General features: G+C 41.6%; 1 pseudogene; it reads right to left on the bottom strand.

Moving 5' to 3' along the window:
- Positions 1-5995: 5995 nt before the first annotated feature.
- LOC126186102 (5S ribosomal RNA) lies at positions 5996-6114 on the bottom strand (annotated as a pseudogene).
- Positions 6115-6569: the final 455 nt, after the last annotated feature.

The raw sequence follows: 6569 nt of genomic DNA, 5'->3' as shown, positions 1-6569 counted from the left end.
TTAGTATAAGGTAAAACTGAAGATGGTCTCTCTTCTTCCTGATTTGTAATGACACACATTATTAGTCCTTCTGAACTTCAGTACCGTAAGGAATTCTATGTCTGATACTGCAGCCAAATAGTTAACTATTTAAAGGTTATCGATAAGATAATCATAGCTTCAAACACTTTATTGTTACTGCATGCTTTACTCACTAAAAATTTTCTTTCATAAATATAAGTTTACATAAAATCTGAAACACACGGAAAGGTCTCTCCATAATTACTAAATTAAAATGGATTCTTAGGACACTCAACAAAATTTTTGTTTGTTTCTCAAGCACTTTAATAAAATTTCAGCAACTGAAAGATTTTTTCTATGACATCATGGAATTGGTGATATGTATAAATAAGTCTGGTGAACATAACACAATTTTTTTGTCTAGGCTGCAAATGTTCAATTCGAATTTTCTTAATGGAAACTAACTTTTGAAGAACTTTTCTCTATAGATATTATTTACTCCTCCTGGATCTGTAGCACTCTATGATTTTTTAGTTTACAATTTCAGTTCGAGGTTACTGCAATATTAGATCCACTGTCTTACGTGGCAATAAGTGGATAAGTTTATCTGTTGTTTTCCCCAATCATAATACAATTTTTGAAGGATGATATCACTCTTACATCAAGGCTCTAAATTTTAATCACATTTTTTCAAGAAAGTTTGTAGCCATTATGGCCAAATACCTGTAGAATTAGTCCTGAGGAAGTATATTATGGCTATGAAAACCAAAGTAGATAAACTGGTCGTAGAAAAATATCTTTCTCTATGTAACTGTATTTCTAACGTAAACTCTGAAGTAGCGAAATCAGATTACATGAGGTTCGCCATTTAATTCATCTAAGTTCAAAATGAATCTCTAACACTGTAACGAAGTGTGCATTGTAATGAAACTCTCTGACGAATTTAAACTTTGCCAGGCACGCACTTAAAGAGAGTTTCCTGCCTTTTGTGGGAAACGATCAAAGCTGATATATTTGCCTGCGAAGAGCAGATAACTAAATTTGAGTCCTAAAGTGGCACTTAGTTGTAATATGTCAAGACGTTTCATTCTAAATAGCCTGCTCAAATGAAATTTAACCAAATTAAACAAATACGTACCAACTGAAAAAAGTCGGCTCACACGTACATCTTGTGGAACCTGTAAAATGAAGTTAATAGTATGATATCCACGTCGCTATAGTTCAACAATTTCCATGCCTATGGCATTTGTTTTCTTATCCTATTAGGGGAAAAATGTTTTTATTTTCGTACTCATATCAAAACTGACATCCCTCCTGTTTTTTACCAAAGGTATTAATTCTCTTTCCACCTGAAACGAGACAGCTATTTCATAATCAAAGGTACGATGAAAGAACAGCACGTGTACGTCCTCCCTATCAATGTGTGGACAACTGTCGCCCTGGAACTAGACTGGTGAGCTAAACTGAGTGCAGAAAATAGCTTTTGCACGATGTGTCACTGCCTAGTAATATAGCTCGATGAAACTTGGACCATATATACAGGGTGTTACAAAAAGGTACGGCCAAACCTTCAGGAAACATTCCTCACACACAAAGAAAGAAAATATGTTATGTGGACATGTATCCGGAAACGTTTAATTTCCATGTTAGAGCTCATGTTATTACTTCTCTTCAAATAACATTAATCATGGAATGGAAACACACAGCAACAGAACGTACCAGCGTGACTTCAAACACTTTGTTACAGGAAATGTTCAAAATGTCCTCCGTTAGCGAGGATACATGCATCCACCCTCCGTCGCATGGAATCCCTGATGCGCTGATGCAGCCCTGGAGAATGGCGTATTGTATCACATCCGTCCACAATACGAGCACGAAGAGTCTCTACATTTGGTACCGGGGTTGCGTAGACAAGAACTTTCAAATGCCCTCATAAATGAAAGTCAAGAGGGTTGAGGTCAGGAGAGCGTGGAGGCCATGGAATTGGTCCGCCTCTACCAATCCATCGGTCATCGAATCTGTTGTTGAGAAGCGTACGAACACGTCGACTGAAAAGTGCAGGAGCTCCATCGTGCATGAACCACATGTTGTGTCGTACTTGTAAAGGCACATGTTCTAGCAGCACAGGTAGAGTAGCCCGTATGAAATCATGATAACGTGCTCCATTGAGCGGAGGTGGAAGAACGAAACTAAAATGAGCTCTAACATGGAAATTAAACGTTTTCTGACACATGTCCACATAACAACTTTTCTTTATTTGTGTGTGAGGAATGTTTCCTGAAAGTTTGGCCGTACCTTTTTGTAACACCCTGTAGAAGGAATTGCTGCAGCACAATACAGTACAGAAGGTAACTGAAATAAATACGCAGTGAGACGAACAGAAATGACACTTTTGTTCAAAGGCAGTAGTCGCACTGAAGTCACCGCCCTTTATGATGGTCCACTGGACATTAAAAAAGGCGTGGCATGATACTTAATAGGGTATGCGGTCACTACGGACACAGTACACTCCCTGCAACGTGGTCACATTGTGAGCATGAGAATAATGTTTCCTCGCGGTAGGGCGTTCCATTCCTCCACCATTGTGGTTGCAAGTTGCTGGATGGTGTGTGTGTTTGGTGCATGTGGACGTGCTGTAATACATCTCCAGAACGCGTCCCACACGTGCTCCGTAGTCTTTAAGCCGGGGGAACAGGCAAGCCAGTCCATTCGGCGCTTATCCTTTCGTTCCAAGAGCTCCTCTACCTACGCAGTTCAATGCTGTCGCGAATTTTCATCCATAAAAATGAAATAAGGACTGAATGCACCCCTGAAAAGATGCACGTGGCCAAGGAGTACAGAATCACAATAACTTTGAGCGGTGAGTGAATCGTGTTCAAAGATTTGCGGTCAATACATCCATGTAACATCATGCTTCCCCAGACCATAACACGATGGACCACCAAAACGGTCATGTTCGACAATGTTCCTGGGTGCATTACGTGTTCCCATCCAGCGTCATATGAGGTAAGCCCAGAATCACTACTCAGATTGAATCTGCTCTCATCCGAGAAGATCACACCACACGAATCCTCGTTGGTTCGGCCCTCTTGAAATTGGAAATTTGTGGTAAGGTCTCATGGGACCATACTGCTGACGCCATCGGACCCTAAGCTTAGGCACTACTTATTCTAACTTAAACTAACTTACACTATGAACGACACACACACATGCCCGAGGGAGGACTCGAACCTCCGACTGGGGAGCCGCGCGGACCATGACAAGACGCCCTGGACCGCGCGGCTACCCCGCGTGGCCCATTCTCTTGACCCCGTCCAAACGGTGCCGCAGATGTGCGAGTCTCAACAGAACACAAAGTACTGGTCGTTGGGCAAAGAGATCAACCTCATGCAGTCGGCGTGCCACTGTGGAGCGTAAGATTGTGTGCCTTGTAGCTCTTTAAAAGTAGTTACAATTGCACCCGCTGTTTGATGTGGGTCCGTTCTTACCTTTCGCAATGTGCAGTGATCATCTGCTGCTGTAGTTGAACGTGGTCGACCATCTCCTGTCCTTCGGACAGCAGTACATGTGATTCGGAACGCTCCCAATGCACGTAAAACAATGCTGTGAACACTACCAAACTACTTGGCTATACGCCTCACACTTCATCCTTCCAGTATCCCAGTGATTCTTCCATGTGCGAAATCAGCAAAAAGTTGTTTCCAGGCCATTTTTTAATGAAGAGCACGACCACGCTGCACCATTACTACTCGCCGTTTGACACACACTGTCTTCTTCCCGTTCCTTCTACCGCATCGTGTTGCGGGCCCAGCCCCATTGGCGCTGTAGTCAGGCTGACCTCACACCATGTCACGTACAACTTTCTGTGCATGACTGGGAGACCTCCGACAACATGTTTGCGCACTTTCATTCACTCCCACTGAGTACTTAATATGTTGTGTTACTTTATGTATCCCATCCTTTAAGTTTCGCTGAAGAGTATATTTCTGCTGAGTGTCTGTACAACTATTGTTCCTCCGCAGTGTTGTTTTAACTTTGAGAACACTATTAATTCCATTACCTTAAGCGTGGGATTTAGCCTTTCTGTTACCTAAAAGATTGGAATATGTCGTCCTTAATTGTGACAATGTGTACAGTACATCTCTCCCCACATTATCTCCTTCTTTTACTTGGTACTGGGTAATATCAGTAATGTACTACGTCGTTATGTGGGGTTGTTAACTAAGTTGCAGGATGAATCATTGAAAAATGCTCGAATTCCTTATAAAACAGAAAGAACTGAAATAAGTCAACTGAGCTAATTATGAAACCTGGCGATAAAAATCTAATACTTTGGAGCATACGCACGTGTGCTTTATTAAAATAGCGGGAAGACACATAAGAGGACTGAAAATGTTGGGGAATTTAAAATTCACCAATACCAGGTAGATCGAGAATTCGAGTCCTAAGGAGAAAGTGTTTTACAGTTTTGTCAATATCACAAGTGCACCATTACTTTCACGTAAAAAGGTGTACACTCCCGGATATTTATTATGAAGCCATTATTCACAAATTACATTACTCTCTTCATTTTCTTAGCTTAATTTCAATTGCTTTCTGTTACATGTGTAGGCACTTTTGTTCTTTTACTCAAAGTTTTTGTCGAATTACTCTTACTTATGTTTCTCCACACTAAAACACCGTCTCTTTTACGTACCGTCGCAGAATGACAAAACTCAGCTGACATTTCCTTCAGACTCAGGACTTCCACAAACCACACGCTTAAAATCACAATTACAAACCTACACATACAATCACACTAAAATAAAAATACAACCACACAGACACCTGCAAAAGTACAACCATATTCAAACACATATTCAGTTAACTAAATTATGCATTAAATTGCAGAGAACCGTTGAAATTGCAATATTAATTTCCTTTTTCCTTTATTACTTGATGACAAGTTTGGATCCTAAGCTCATTATCAAATCATTCAATAAGCTATGCAGTAATATATATAGTTAAACTACGATGAACATTCATGTGAGTGTCGTATGTTATTTCACATCTTATTGAATGATTCGATAATGACCTTATCCTTAAAACTAGTCATGAAGAAATAAAGGAACTTAGTATTGCAACTTTCACGGATCTCTGCAATTTGCTGCATAATTTGGTTAACCAGAATAGTTGCTGACGTCATGCCTTCCAGTATTCTGGAAATTAGTATGTTAGGTATAGGAAACAAACGCCCACAAGCAGGTAAAAATACACTCACTTGTTAACACACATTATTTACATCTCTCACTATCGACTTTACATGACCAAATTTTATTCTTGCTTGTAATAACCCACATTAAGTGTTAACAAAAGAGTGCTTAAGATATGCTGAGACGTCAACAGGTCTCATGAAGCCACACTCACACAACTAGACCAAGATGTACTAGCACATCGCTCCCCTTAAAGGCAGCCGAAACGCATATGATGGTCATGTGACTCTGGGAGTGTAAGTCACTGCTAGTTTTTGAAACCCAATGGAACAAATTTTTATGCACATCGGAATTCGGTTTATAGGCAGAGATATCTGTCTTAGTTCAGTCCCTTACGTTGGCACCTAAATTCCTTCGACTAGCCGAAACACATTGGTATTTGTTCAGCAAATCGCTGTTGTATTTTGATTTTGTGCTGCGTAAGACGCCAACAAACAGCAGCATTTCAAACTGCTCGTGAGGTATGTACGTATTGACAGGGATGTGTAATATGTCTGAAGTCGCTTTGGTAGGAAACGTTTCTCTCTGGGCTCGACTATTTGCTATATGTGACGATATTTGTTCGTAATTTATTGTTTACAAGAAGCAAATAAAAAAACACCGTCCGAACAGGCCTTGAAGGCTCAACGGTATCGACCGGGCTCCGTGTCTTCCTCAGCCCTTAGGCATCACCGGATGCATACTGTCACTTCTCAGTCATGCAGCTCCTCGTTTGCCCTCATAAGGGCTGAATGCACTGCACTTGCCTACAGCACTCGGCAGACCCGAACGGTGACCCATCAAAGTGCCAGCCAAGCCCGACAGCGTTTAACTTCGGTGATCTGAGAGGAACCGGTGTTACCACTGCGGCAAGGCTGTTGGTAGTAATGGTGTGCACAAACAATAATAGTGTTCTTACCCTTCCCTCTAGTACCAATAGCATCTCAGTGGTATTTGTTGCCTCGTAGTAATTCGGTATCATGTTATACTTACACCTCTTGTCGTTATATTGCAACTTCCAAATATTTAGCCTCGAGGATAGTGCACTGTTGATCTGCCACGGGGATGGTTCAAATGGTTCAAAGGGCTCTGAGCACTATGCGACATAACTTCTGAGGTCATCAGTCGCCTAGAACTTAGAACTAATTAAACCTAACTAACCTAAGGACTTCATACACATCCATGCCCGAGGCAGGATTCGAACCTGCGACCGTAGCGGTCGCTCGGCTCCAGACTGTAGTGCCTAGAACCGCACGGCCACTCCGGCCGGCCACGGGGGACTCCACAAGGAAACGTTACAGGTTCCTCTGTCACGCGCCAGCGGCCACTCCTTCCAGG

The sequence above is a fragment of the Schistocerca cancellata genome, chromosome 4, assembly GCF_023864275.1.
Source record: "Schistocerca cancellata isolate TAMUIC-IGC-003103 chromosome 4, iqSchCanc2.1, whole genome shotgun sequence".
NCBI classification, from domain to species: Eukaryota; Metazoa; Arthropoda; class Insecta; order Orthoptera; family Acrididae; genus Schistocerca; species Schistocerca cancellata.
The sequence above is the reverse complement of the archived record's forward strand: the minus strand, read 5'-3'. Positions and strand labels throughout refer to the sequence as shown.